The following is a 15,870-nucleotide window of genomic DNA, read 5'->3' as shown; positions in this document are numbered from 1 at the left end:
CAGCTGACCTTCTTATTGACGATGAAACACGTAAATTGCATCGGAATTAAATACAAAATGCACAATGCCGACTTAAGTACAAAAAGAATGGGTCATCTTACTGTCTATGTTTTGAACCATTCCTGTGACACTAGTTATAGATTCCGACGCTTCACGTCAGGTTTACTGTATCCAGCTGACCTTCTTATTGACGATGAAACACGTAAATTGCATCCTAATTAAATACAAAAGGCACAATGCCGACTCAAATACAAGAAGATGGCTCTTCTTACTGTCTACGTTTTCAACCATTTCTGTGACACTAGTTATAGATTCCGTTGCTTCACTTCAGTTTTACTGTATAACTCTGACCTTCTTAATGACGAAGAAACACAGATATTGCATCGGAATTAAATACAAAAGGCACAATGCCGACTTCAGTACAAGAAGACTGACCCTTCTTACTGTCTATGTTTTGAACCATTCCTGTGACACTAGTTATAGATTCCGATGCTTCACTTCAGGTTTACTGTATCCCACTGACCATCTTATTGACGATGAAACACAGAAATTGCATCGGAATTTAATACAAAAGGCACAATGCCGACTCAAGTACAAGAAGACTGGCTCTTCTTACTGTCTAAGTTTTGAACCATTCCTGTGACACTAGTTATAGATACCGATGCTTCACTTCAGGTTTACTGTATCCCTCTGACCATTCTTATTGACGATGAAACACAGAAATTGCATCGGAATTAAATACAAAAGGCACAATGCCATCTTAAGTACAAAAAGACTGACTCTGGTTACTGTCTATGTTTCGAACCTTTCCTGTGACACTAGTTATAGATTCCGATGCTTGACTTTAGGTTTACTGATTCCCTCTGACCTACTTATAGACAAAGAAACACATAAATTGCATCGGAAATAAATACAAAAGGCACAATGCCGACTCAAGTACAAGAAGACTGGCTCTTCTTACTGTCTATGATTTAAACCATTTCTGTGACACTAGTTATAGATTCCGATGCTTCACTTCAGGTTTACTGTATCCCTCTGACCTTCTTATTGACGTAGAAACACAGATATTGCATCAGAATTAAATACAAAAGGCACAATGACGACTTAAGTACAAGACGACTGACCCATCCCCCTGTCTTTGTTTTGAACCATTCCTGTGACACTAGTTATAGATTCCGATGCTTCACTTCAGGTTCACTGTATCCCTCTGACCGTCGTATTGACGATGAAACACAGAAATTGCATCGGAATTAAATACAAAAGGCAAAATGCCGACTTAAGTGCAAAAAGAGTGACTCTTCTTAGTGTCTATAATTTGAACCATTCCTGTGACACTAGTTATAGATTCCGATGCTTCACATCAGGTTTACTGTATCCCTGAGAGCTTCTTATTGACGATGAAACACAGAAATTGCATCGGAATTATATACAAAAGGCACAATGCCGACTTAATTACAAGAAGACTGACTCTTCTTACTGTCAATGTTTTGAACCATTCCTGTGACACTAGTTATAGATTCCGATGGTTTACTTCAGGTTCACTATATCCCTCTGACCTTCTTATTGACGATCAAACACAGAAAATTCATCGGAATTAAATACAAAAGGCACAATGCCGACCCAAGTACAAGACGACTGGCTCTTCTTACTGTCTATGTTTTGAGCCATTCCTGTGACACTAGCTATAGATTCCGATGCTTCACTTCAGGTTTACTGTATCCCTCTGACCTTCTTATTGACAATGAAACACAGAAATTGCATCCTAATTAAATACAAAAGGCACAATGCCGACTTCAGTACAAGAAGACTGACCCTTCTTACTGTCTATGTTTTGAACCATTCCTGTGACACTAGTTATAGATTCCGATGCTTCACTTCAGGTTTACTGTATCCCACTGACCTTCTTATTGACGATGAAACACAGAAATTGTATCGGAATTTAATACAAAAGGCACAATGCCGACTCAAGTACAAGAAGACTGGCTCTTCTTACTGTCTATGTTTTGAACCATTTCTGTGACACTAGTTATAGATTCCGATGCATCCCTTCAGGATTACTATATCCCTCTGACCTTCTTATTGACGAAGAAACACAGATATTGCATCGGAATTAAATACAAAAGGCACAATGCCATCTTAAGTACAAAAAGACTGACTCTGGTTACTGTCTATGTTTCGAATCTTTCCTGTGACACTAGTTATAGATTCCGATGCTTGACTTTAAGGTTACTGATTCCCTCTGACCTTCTTATAGACAAAGAAACACATAAATTGCATCGGAAATAAATACAAAAGGCACAATGCCGACTCAAGTACAAGAAGACTGGCTCTTCTTACTGTCTATGATTTAAACCATTTCTGTGACACTAGTTATAGATTCCGATGTTTCACTTCAGGTTCACTGTATCCCTCTGACCTTCGTATTGACGATGAAACACAGAAATTGCATCGGAATTAAATACAAATGGCAAAATGCCGACTTAAGTACAAAAAGAGTGACTCTTCTTACTGTCTATGATTTGAACCATTCCTGTGACACTAGTTATAGATTCGGATGCTTCACTTCAGGTTTACTGTATCCCTGTGAGCTTCTTATTGACGATGAAACACAGAAAATTCATCGGAATTAAATACAAAAGGCACAATGCCGACTCAAGTACAAGACGACTGGCTCTTCTTACTGTCTATGTTTTGAGCCATTCCTGTGACACTAGCTATAGATTCCGATGCTTCACTTCAGGTTTACTGTATCCCTCTGACCTTCTTATTGACAATGAAACACAGAAATTGCATCCTAATTAAATACAAAAGGCACAATGCCGACTTCAGTACAAGAAGACTGACCCTTCTTACTGTCTATGTTTTGAACCATTCCTGTGACACTAGTTATAGATTCCGATGCTTCACTTCAGGTTTACTGTATCCCACTGACCTTCTTATTGACGATGAAACACAGAAATTGTATTGGAATTTAATACAAAAGGCACAATGCCGACTCAAGTACAAGAAGACTGGCTCTTCTTACTGTCTATGTTTTGAACCATTTCTGTGACACTAGTTATAGATTCTGATGCATCCCTTCAGGATTACTATATCCCTCTGACCTTCTTATTGACGAAGAAACACAGATATTGCATCGGAATTAAATACAAAAGGCACAATGCCGACTTAAGTACAAGAAGACTGACCCTTCTTACTGTCTAAGTTTTGAACCATTCCTGTGACACTAGTTATAGATACCGATGCTTCACTTCAGGTTTACTGTATCCCTCTGACCTTCGTATTGACGATGAAACACAGAAATTGCATCGGAATTAAATACAAAAGGCACAATGCCATCTTAAGTACAAAAAGACTGACTCTGGTTACTGTCTATGTTTCGAATCTTTCCTGTCACACTAGTTATAGATTCCGATGCTTGACTTTAAGGTTACTGATTCCCTCTGACCTTCTTATAGACAAAGAAACACATAAATTGCATCGGAAATAAATACAAAAGGCACAATGCCGACTCAAGTACAAGAAGACTGGCTCTTCTTACTGTCTATGATTTGAACCATTCCTGTGACACTAGTTATAGATTCCGATGCTTCACTTCAGGTTTACTGTATCCCTGTGAGCTTCTTATTGACGATGAAACACAGAAAATTCATCGGAAGTAAATACAAAAGGCACAATGCCGACTCAAGTACAAGAAGACTGGCTCTTCTTACTGTCTATGTATTGAGCCATTCCTGTGACACTAGTTATAGATTCCGATGCTTCACTTCAGGTTTACTGTATCCAGCTGACCTTCTTATTGACGATGAAACACAGAAATTGCATCGGAATTTAATACAAAAGGCACAATGCCGACTCAAGTACAAGAAGACTGGCTCTTCTTACTGTCTATGTTTTGAACCATTTCTGTGACACTAGTTATAGACTCCGATGCATCCCTTCAGGATTACTATATCCCTCTGACCTTCTTATTGACGAAGAAACACAGATATTGCATCGGAATAAAATACAAAAGGCACAATGAGGACTTCACTACAAGAAGACTGACCCTTCGTACTGTCTATGTTTTGAACCATTCCTGTGACACTAGTTATAGATTCCGATGCATCCCTTCAGGATTACTATATCCCTCTGACCTTCTTATTGACGAAGAAACACAGATATTGCATCGGAATTAAATACAAAAGGCACAATGCCGACTTAAGTACAAGAAGACTGACTCTTCTTACTGTATATGTTTTGAACCATTCCTGTGACACTAGTTATAGATTCCGATGCTTCACTTCAGGTTTACTGTATCCCTCTGACCTTCTTATTGACGATGAAACACAGAAATAGCATCTTAATTAAATACAAAAGGCACAATGCCGACTTCAGTGCAAGAACACTAACTCATCTGACAGTCAATGGTTTGAACCATTCCTGTTACACTAGTTATAGATTCCGATGCTTTACTTCAGGTTTACTGTATCCCTCTGACCTTCTTATTGACAATGAAACACAGAAATTGCATCCTAATTAAATACAAAAGGCACAATGCCGACTCAAGTACAAGAAGACTGGCTCTTCTTACTGTCTATGTTTTGAACCATTTCTGTGACACTAGTTATAGATTCCGATGCTTCACTTCAGTTTTACTGTATAACTCTGACCTTCTTAATGACGAAGAAACACAGATATTGCATCGGAATTAAATACAAAAGGCACAATGACGACTTAAGTACAAGAAGACTGACCCATCCCACTGTCTTTGTTTTGAAACATTCCTGTGACACTTGTTATAGATTCCAATGCTTCCCTTCAGGTTCACTGTATCCCTCTGACCTTCGTATTGACGATGAAACACAGAAATTGCATCGGAATTAAATACAAATGGCAAAATGCCGACTTAAGTACAAAAAGAATGACTCTTCTTACTGTCTATGATTTGAACCATTCCTGTGACACTAGTTATAGATTCCGATGCTTCACTTCAGGTTTACTGTATCCCTGTGAGCTTCTTATTGACGATGAAACACAGAAATTGCATCGGAATTATATACAAAAGGCACAATGCCGACTTAAGTAAAAGAAGACTGACTCTTCTTACTGTCAATGTTTTGAACCATTCCTGTGACACTAGTTATAGATTCCGATGGTTTACTTCAGGTTTACTATATCCCTCTGACCTTCTTATTGACGATCAAACACAGAAAATTCATCGGAATTAAATACAAAAGGCAAAATGCCGACTCAAGTAAAAGACGACTGGCTCTTCTTACTGTCTATGTTTTGAACCATTCCTGTGACACTAGTTACAGGTTCCCATGCTTCACTTCAGTTTTACTGTATCCCTCTGACCTTCTTATTGACGATGAAACACAGAAATTGCATCGGAATTAAATACAAAAGGCACAATGCCGACTTAAGTAGAAGAAGACTGACTCTTTCTACTGTCTATGATTTGAACCATTCCTGTGACACTCGTTATAGATTCCGATGCTTCACTTCAGGTTTACTGTATCCAGCTGACCTTCTTATTGACGATGAAACACGTAAATTGCATCGGAATTAAATACAAAATGCACAATGCCGACTTAAGTACAAAAAGAATGGGTCATCTTACTGTCTATGTTTTGAACCATTCCTGTGACACTAGTTATAGATTCCGACGCTTCAGGTCAGGTTTACTGTATCCAGCTGACCTTCTTATTGACGATGAAACACGTAAATTGCATCCTAATTAAATACAAAAGGCACAATGCCGACTCAAATACAAGAAGATGGCTCTTCTTACTGTCTACGTTTTCAACCATTTCTGTGACACTAGTTATAGATTCCGTTGCTTCACTTCAGTTTTACTGTATAACTCTGACCTTCTTAATGACGAAGAAACACAGATATTGCATCGGAATTAAATACAAAAGGCACAATGCCGACTTCAGTACAAGAAGACTGACCCTTCTTACTGTCTATGTTTTGAACCATTCCTGTGACACTAGTTATAGATTCCGATGCTTCACTTCAGGTTTACTGTATCCCACTGACCTTCTTATTGACGATGAAACACAGAAATTGTATCGGAATTTAATACAAAAGGCACAATGCCGACTCAAGTACAAGAAGACTGGCTCTTCTTACTGTCTATGTTTTGAACCATTTCTGTGACACTAGTTATAGATTCCGATGCATCCCTTCAGGATTACTATATCCCTCTGACCTTCTTATTGACGAAGAAACACAGATATTGCATCGGAATTAAATACAAAAGGCACAATGCCATCTTAAGTACAAAAAGACTGACTCTGGTTACTGTCTATGTTTCGAATCTTTCCTGTGACACTAGTTATAGATTCCGATGCTTGACTTTAAGGTTACTGATTCCCTCTGACCTTCTTATAGACAAAGAAACACATAAATTGCATCGGAAATAAATACAAAAGGCACAATGCCGACTCAAGTACAAGAAGACTGGCTCTTCTTACTGTCTATGATTTAAACCATTTCTGTGACACTAGTTATAGATTCCGATGCTTCACTTCAGGTTCACTGTATCCCTCTGACCTTCGTATTGACGATGAAACACAGAAATTGCATCGGAATTAAATACAAATGGCAAAATGCCGACTTAAGTACAAAAAGAGTGACTCTTCTTACTGTCTATGATTTGAACCTTTCCTGTGACACTAGTTATAGATTCGGATGCTTCACTTCAGGTTTACTGTATCCCTGTGAGCTTCTTATTGACGATGAAACACAGAAAATTCATCGGAATTAAATACAAAAGGCACAATGCCGACTCAAGTACAAGACGACTGGCTCTTCTTACTGTCTATGTTTTGAGCCATTCCTGTGACACTAGCTATAGATTCCGATGCTTCACTTCAGGTTTACTGTATCCCTCTGACCTTCTTATTGACAATGAAACACAGAAATTGCATCCTAATTAAATACAAAAGGCACAATGCCGACTTCAGTACAAGAAGACTGACCCTTCTTACTGTCTATGTTTTGAACCATTCCTGTGACACTAGTTATAGATTCCGATGCTTCACTTCAGGTTTACTGTATCCCACTGACCTTCTTATTGACGATGAAACACAGAAATTGTATCGGAATTTAATACAAAAGGCACAATGCCGACTCAAGTACAAGAAGACTGGCTCTTCTTACTGTCTATGTTTTGAACCATTTCTGTGACACTAGTTATAGATTCTGATGCATCCCTTCAGGATTACTATATCCCTCTGACCTTCTTATTGACGAAGAAACACAGATATTGCATCGGAATTAAATACAAAAGGCACAATGCCGACTTAAGTACAAGAAGACTGACCCTTCTTACTGTCTAAGTTTTGAACCATTCCTGTGACACTAGTTATAGATACCGATGCTTCACTTCAGGTTTACTGTATCCCTCTGACCTTCGTATTGACGATGAAACACAGAAATTGCATCGGAATTAAATACAAAAGGCACAATGCCATCTTAAGTACAAAAAGACTGACTCTGGTTACTGTCTATGTTTCGAATCTTTCCTGTGACACTAGTTATAGATTCCGATGCTTGACTTTAAGGTTACTGATTCCCTCTGACCTTCTTATAGACAAAGAAACACATAAATTGCATCGGAAATAAATACAAAAGGCACAATGCCGACTCAAGTACAAGAAGACTGGCTCTTCTTACTGTCTATGATTTGAACCATTCCTGTGACACTAGTTATAGATTCCGATGCTTCACTTCAGGTTTACTGTATCCCTGTGAGCTTCTTATTGACGATGAAACACAGAAAATTCATCGGAAGTAAATACAAAAGGCACAATGCCGACTCAAGTACAAGAAGACTGGCTCTTCTTACTGTCTATGTATTGAGCCATTCCTGTGACACTAGTTATAGATTCCGATGCTTCACTTCAGGTTTACTGTATCCAGCTGACCTTCTTATTGACGATGAAACACAGAAATTGCATCGGAATTTAATACAAAAGGCACAATGCCGACTCAAGTACAAGAAGACTGGCTCTTCTTACTGTCTATGTTTTGAACCATTTCTGTGACACTAGTTATAGACTCCGATGCATCCCTTCAGGATTACTATATCCCTCTGACCTTCTTATTGACGAAGAAACACAGATATTGCATCGGAATAAAATACAAAAGGCACAATGAGGACTTCACTACAAGAAGACTGACCCTTCGTACTGTCTATGTTTTGAACCATTCCTGTGACACTAGTTATAGATTCCGATGCATCCCTTCAGGATTACTATATCCCTCTGACCTTCTTATTGACGAAGAAACACAGATATTGCATCGGAATTAAATACAAAAGGCACAATGCCGACTTAAGTACAAGAAGACTGACTCTTCTTACTGTATATGTTTTGAACCATTCCTGTGACACTAGTTATAGATTCCGATGCTTCACTTCAGGTTTACTGTATCCCTCTGACCTTCTTATTGACGATGAAACACAGAAATAGCATCTTAATTAAATACAAAAGGCACAATGCCGACTTCAGTGCAAGAACACTAACTCTTCTTACTGTCTATGATTTGAACCATTCCTGTGACACTAGTTATAGATTCCGATGCTTCACTTCAGGTTTACTGTATCCCTGTGAGCTTCTTATTGACGATGAAACACAGAAATTGCATCGGAATTATATACAAAAGGCACAATGCCGACTTAAGTAAAAGAAGACTGACCCTTCTTACTGTCAATGTTTTGAACCATTCCTGTGACACTAGTTATAGATTCCGATGGTTTACTTCAGGTTTACTATATCCCTCTGACCTTCTTATTGACGATCAAACACAGAAAATTCATCGGAATTAAATACAAAAGGCAAAATGCCGACTCAAGTAAAAGACGACTGGCTCTTCTTACTGTCTATGTTTTGAACCATTCCTGTGACACTAGTTACAGGTTCCCATGCTTCACTTCAGTTTTACTGTATCCCTCTGACCTTCTTATTGACGATGAAACACAGAAATTGCATCGGAATTAAATACAAAAGGCACAATGCCGACTTAAGTAGAAGAAGACTGACTCTTTCTACTGTCTATGATTTGAACCATTCCTGTGACACTCGTTATAGATTCCGATGCTTCACTTCAGGTTTACTGTATCCAGCTGACCTTCTTATTGACGATGAAACACGTAAATTGCATCGGAATTAAATACAAAATGCACAATGCCGACTTAAGTACAAAAAGAATGGGTCATCTTACTGTCTATGTTTTGAACCATTCCTGTGACACTAGTTATAGATTCCGACGCTTCAGGTCAGGTTTACTGTATCCAGCTGACCTTCTTATTGACGATGAAACACGTAAATTGCATCCTAATTAAATACAAAAGGCACAATGCCGACTCAAATACAAGAAGATGGCTCTTCTTACTGTCTACGTTTTCAACCATTTCTGTGACACTAGTTATAGATTCCGTTGCTTCACTTCAGTTTTACTGTATAACTCTGACCTTCTTAATGACGAAGAAACACAGATATTGCATCGGAATTAAATACAAAAGGCACAATGCCGACTTCAGTACAAGAAGACTGACCCTTCTTACTGTCTATGTTTTGAACCATTCCTGTGACACTAGTTATAGATTCCGATGCTTCACTTCAGGTTTACTGTATCCCACTGACCATCTTATTGACGATGAAACACAGAAATTGCATCGGAATTTAATACAAAAGGCACAATGCCGACTCAAGTACAAGAAGACTGGCTCTTCTTACTGTCTAAGTTTTGAACCATTCCTGTGACACTAGTTATAGATACCGATGCTTCACTTCAGGTTTACTGTATCCCTCTGACCTTTCTTATTGACGATGAAACACAGAAATTGCATCGGAATTAAATACAAAAGGCACAATGCCATCTTAAGTACAAAAAGACTGACTCTGGTTACTGTCTATGTTTCGAACCTTTCCTGTGACACTAGTTATAGATTCCGATGCTTGACTTTAGGTTTACTGATTCCCTCTGACCTACTTATAGACAAAGAAACACATAAATTGCATCGGAAATAAATACAAAAGGCACAATGCCGACTCAAGTACAAGAAGACTGGCTCTTCTTACTGTCTATGATTTAAACCATTTCTGTGACACTAGTTATAGATTCCGATGCTTCACTTCAGGTTTACTGTATCCCTCTGACCTTCTTATTGACGTAGAAACACAGATATTGCATCAGAATTAAATACAAAAGGCACAATGACGACTTAAGTACAAGACGACTGACCCATCCCCCTGTCTTTGTTTTGAACCATTCCTGTGACACTAGTTATAGATTCCGATGCTTCACTTCAGGTTCACTGTATCCCTCTGACCTTCGTATTGACGATGAAACACAGAAATTGCATCGGAATTAAATACAAAAGGCAAAATGCCGACTTAAGTGCAAAAAGAGTGACTCTTCTTAGTGTCTATAATTTGAACCATTCCTGTGACACTAGTTATAGATTCCGATGCTTCACATCAGGTTTACTGTATCCCTGAGAGCTTCTTATTGACGATGAAACACAGAAATTGCATCGGAATTATATACAAAAGGCACAATGCCGACTTAATTACAAGAAGACTGACTCTTCTTACTGTCAATGTTTTGAACCATTCCTGTGACACTAGTTATAGATTCCGATGGTTTACTTCAGGTTCACTATATCCCTCTGACCTTCTTATTGACGATCAAACACAGAAAATTCATCGGAATTAAATACAAAAGGCACAATGCCGACCCAAGTACAAGACGACTGGCTCTTCTTACTGTCTATGTTTTGAGCCATTCCTGTGACACTAGCTATAGATTCCGATGCTTCACTTCAGGTTTACTGTATCCCTCTGACCTTCTTATTGACAATGAAACACAGAAATTGCATCCTAATTAAATACAAAAGGCACAATGCCGACTTCAGTACAAGAAGACTGACCCTTCTTACTGTCTATGTTTTGAACCATTCCTGTGACACTAGTTATAGATTCCGATGCTTCACTTCAGGTTTACTGTATCCCACTGACCTTCTTATTGACGATGAAACACAGAAATTGTATCGGAATTTAATACAAAAGGCACAATGCCGACTCAAGTACAAGAAGACTGGCTCTTCTTACTGTCTATGTTTTGAACCATTTCTGTGACACTAGTTATAGATTCCGATGCATCCCTTCAGGATTACTATATCCCTCTGACCTTCTTATTGACGAAGAAACACAGATATTGCATCGGAATTAAATACAAAAGGCACAATGCCGACTTAAGTACAAGAAGACTGACCCTTCTTACTGTCTAAGTTTTGAACCATTCCTGTGACACTAGTTATAGATACCGATGCTTCACTTCAGGTTTACTGTATCCCTCTGACCTTCGTATTGACGATGAAACACAGAAATTGCATCGGAATTAAATACAAAAGGCACAATGCCATCTTAAGTACAAAAAGACTGACTCTGGTTACTGTCTATGTTTCGAATCTTTCCTGTGACACTAGTTATAGATTCCGATGCTTGACTTTAAGGTTACTGATTCCCTCTGACCTTCTTATAGACAAAGAAACACATAAATTGCATCGGAAATAAATACAAAAGGCACAATGCCGACTCAAGTACAAGAAGACTGGCTCTTCTTACTGTCTATGATTTAAACCATTTCTGTGACACTAGTTATAGATTCCGATGCTTCACTTCAGGTTCACTGTATCCCTCTGACCTTCGTATTGACGATGAAACACAGAAATTGCATCGGAATTAAATACAAATGGCAAAATGCCGACTTAAGTACAAAAAGAGTGACTCTTCTTACTGTCTATGATTTGAACCATTCCTGTGACACTAGTTATAGATTCGGATGCTTCACTTCAGGTTTACTGTATCCCTGTGAGCTTCTTATTGACGATGAAACACAGAAAATTCATCGGAATTAAATACAAAAGGCACAATGCCGACTCAAGTACAAGAAGACTGGCTCTTCTTACTGTCTATGAATTGAGCCATTCCTGTGACACTAGTTATGGATTCCGATGCTTCACTTCAGGTTTACTGTATCCAGCTGACCTTCTTATTGACGATGAAGCACAGAAATTGCATCGGAATTAAATACAAAAGGCAAAATGCCGACTTAAGTACAAGAAGACTGACTCTTCTTACTGTCTATGATTTGAACCATTCCTGTGACACTAGTTATAGGTTCCCATGCTTCACTTCAGTTTTACTGTATGCCTGTGACCTTCTTATTGACGATGAAACACAGAAATTGCATTGAAATTAAATACAAAAGGCACAATGCCGACTTAAGTACAAGAAGACTGACCCTTCCTACTGTCTATGTTTTGAACCATTCCTGTGACACTAGTTATAGATTCCGATGGTTTACTTCAGGTTTACTATATCCCTCCGACCTTCTTATTGACGATCAAACACAGAAAATTCATCGGAATTAAATACAAAAGGCACAATGCCGACTCAAGTACAAGAAGACTGGCTCTTCTTACTGTCTATGATTTAAACCATTTCTGTGACACTAGTTATAGATTCCTATGCTTCACTTCAGGTTTACTGTATCCCTCTGACCTTCTTATTGACGAAGAAACACACATATTGCATCGGAGTTAAATACAAAAGGCACAATGCCGACTGAAGTACAAGAAGACTGACCCATCCTACTGTCTTTGTTTTGAACCATTCCTGTGACACTTGTTATAGATTCCAATGCTTCACTTCAGGTTCACTGTATCCCTCTGACCTTCGTATTGACGATGAAACACAGAAATTGCATCGGAATTAAATACAAATGGCACAATGCCGACTTAAGAACAAAAAGAGTGACTCTTCTTACTGACTATGTTTTGAACCACTCCTGTGACACTAGTTATAGATTCCGATGCTTCACTTCAGGTTTACTGTATCCCTGTGAGCTTCTTATTGACGATGAAACACAGAAAATTCATCGGAATTAAATACAAAAGGCACAGTGCCGACTCAAGTACAAGAAGACTGGCTCTTCTTACTGTCTATGTTTTGAGCCATTCCTGTGACACTAGTTATAGATTCCGATGCTTCACTTCAGGTTTACTGTATCCAGCTGACCTTCTTATTGACGATGAAGCACAGAAATTGCATCGGAATTAAATACAAAAGGCAAAATGCCGACTTAAGTACAAGAAGACTGACTCTTCTTACTGTCTATGATTTGAACCATTCCTGTGACACTAGTTATAGGATCCCATGCTTCACTTCAGTTTTACTGTATCCCTGTGACCTTCTTATTGACGATGAAACACAGAAATTGCATTGGAATTAAATGCAAAAGGCACAATGCCGACTTAAGTACAAGAAGACTGACTCTTCCTACTGTCTATGTTTTGAACCATTCCTGTGACACTAGTTATAGATTCCGATGCTTCACTTCAGGTTTACTGTATCCCTTTCACCTTCCTATTGACGATGAAGCACAGAAATAGCATCTTAATTAAATACAAATGGCACAAAGCCGACTTAAGAACAAAATAACTGTATCTTCCTACTGACTATGTTTTGAACCATTCCTGTGACACTAGTTGTAGATTCCGATGCTTCACTTCGGGTTTACTGTATCCCTCTGACCTTCTTATTGACGATGAAACACGTAAATTGCATCGGAATTAAATACAAAATGCACAATGCCGACTTAAGTACTAAAAGAATGGGTCTTCTTACTGTCTATGTTTTGAACCATTCCTGTGACAGTAGTTTTAGATTCCGATGCTTCACTTCAGGTTTACTGTATCCCTCTGACCTTCTTATTGACAATGAAACACAGAAATTGCATCCTAATTAAATACAAAAGGCACAATGCCGACTCAAGTACAAGAAGATTGGCTCTTCTTACTGTCTATGTTTTGAACCATTTCTGTGACACTAGTTATAGATTCCGATGCTTCACTTCAGTTTTACTCTATCCCTCTGAACTTCTTAATGACGAAGAAAAACAATTATTGCATCGGAATTAAATACAAAAGGCACAATGCCGACTTATGTACAAGAAGACTGACCCTTCTTACTGTCTAAGTTTTGAACCATTCCTGTGACACTAGTTATAGATACCGATGCTTCACTTTTGGTTTACTGTATCCCTCTGACCTTCGTATTGATGATGAAACACAGAAATTGCATCGGAATTAAATACAAAAGGTACAATGCCGTCTTAAGTACAAAAACACTGACTCTTCTTACAGTCTATGTTTTGAACCATTCCTGTGACACTAGTTATAGATTCCGATGCTTGACTTTAGGTTTACTGAATCCCTCTGACCTTCTTATAGACAAAGAAACACATAAATTGCATCTGAATTAAATACAAAAGGCACAATGCCGACTCAAGTACAAGAAGACTTGCTCTTCTTTCTGTCTATGATTTAAAACATTTCTGTGACACTAGTTATAGATTCCGATGCTTCACTTCAGGTTTACTGTATCCCTCTGACCTTCTTATTGACGAAGCTACACAGATATTGCATCGGAGTTAAATACAAAAGGCACAATGCCGACTTAAGTACAAGAAGACTGACACATCCTACTGTCTTTGTTTTGAACCATTCCTGTGACACTTGTTATAGATTCCGATGCTTCACTTCAGGTTCACTGTATCCCTCTGACCTTCGTATTGACGATGAAACACAGAAATTGCATCGGAATTAAATACAAAAGGCAAAATGCCGACTTGAGTACAAGAAGACTGACTCTTCTTACTGTCTATGATTTGAACCATTCCTGTGACACTAGTTATAGGTTCGCATGGTTCACTTCAGTTTTACTGTATCCCTCTGACCTTCTTATTGACGATGAAACACAGAAATTGCATTGGAATTAAATACAAAAGGCACAATGCCGACTTAAGTACAAGAAGACTGACTCTTCCTACTGTCTATGTTTTGAACCATTCCCATGACACTAGTTATAGATTCCGATGCTTCACTTCAGGTTTACTGTATCCCTGTGAGCTTCTTATTGACGATGAAACACAGAAAATTCATCGGAATTAAATACAAAAGGCACAATGCCGACTCAAGTACAAGAAGACTGGCTCTTCTTACTGTCTATGTATTGAGCCATTCCTGTGACACTAGTTATAGATTCCGATGCTTCACTTCAGGTTTACTGTATCCAGCTGACCTTCTTATTGACGATGAAGCACAGAAATTGCATCGGAATTAAATACAAAAGGCAAAATGCCGACTTAAGTACAAGAAGACTGACTCTTCTTACTGTCTATGATTTGAACCATTCCTGTGACACTAGTTATAGGTTCCCATGCTTCACTTCAGTTTTACTGTATGCCTGTGACCTTCTTATTGACGATGAAACACAGAAATTGCATTGGAATTAAATACAAAAGGCACAATGCCGACTTAAGTACAAGAAGACTGACCCTTCCTACTGTCTATGTTTTGAACCATTCCTGTGACACTAGTTATAGATTCCGATGGTTTACTTCAGGTTTACTATATCCCTCCGACCTTCTTATTGACGATCAAACACAGAAAATTCATCGGAATTAAATACAAAAGGCACAATGCCGACTCAAGTACAAGAAGACTGGCTCTTCTTACTGTCTATGATTTAAACCATTTCTGTGACACTAGTTATAGATTCCTATGCTTCACTTCAGGTTTACTGTATCCCTCTGACCTTCTTATTGACGAAGAAACACACATATTGCATCGGAGTTAAATACAAAAGGCACAATGCCGACTTAAGTACAAGAAGACTGACCCATCCTACTGTCTTTGTTTTGAACCATTCCTGTGACACTTGTTATAGATTCCAATGCTTCACTTCAGGTTCACTGTATCCCTCTGACCTTCTTATTGACGATGAAACACAGAAATTGCATTGGAAT

Source organism: Schistocerca piceifrons, chromosome X (assembly GCF_021461385.2).
Source record: "Schistocerca piceifrons isolate TAMUIC-IGC-003096 chromosome X, iqSchPice1.1, whole genome shotgun sequence".
NCBI lineage: Eukaryota > Metazoa > Arthropoda > Insecta > Orthoptera > Acrididae > Schistocerca > Schistocerca piceifrons.
Note: the sequence above shows the minus strand (reverse complement) of the source record.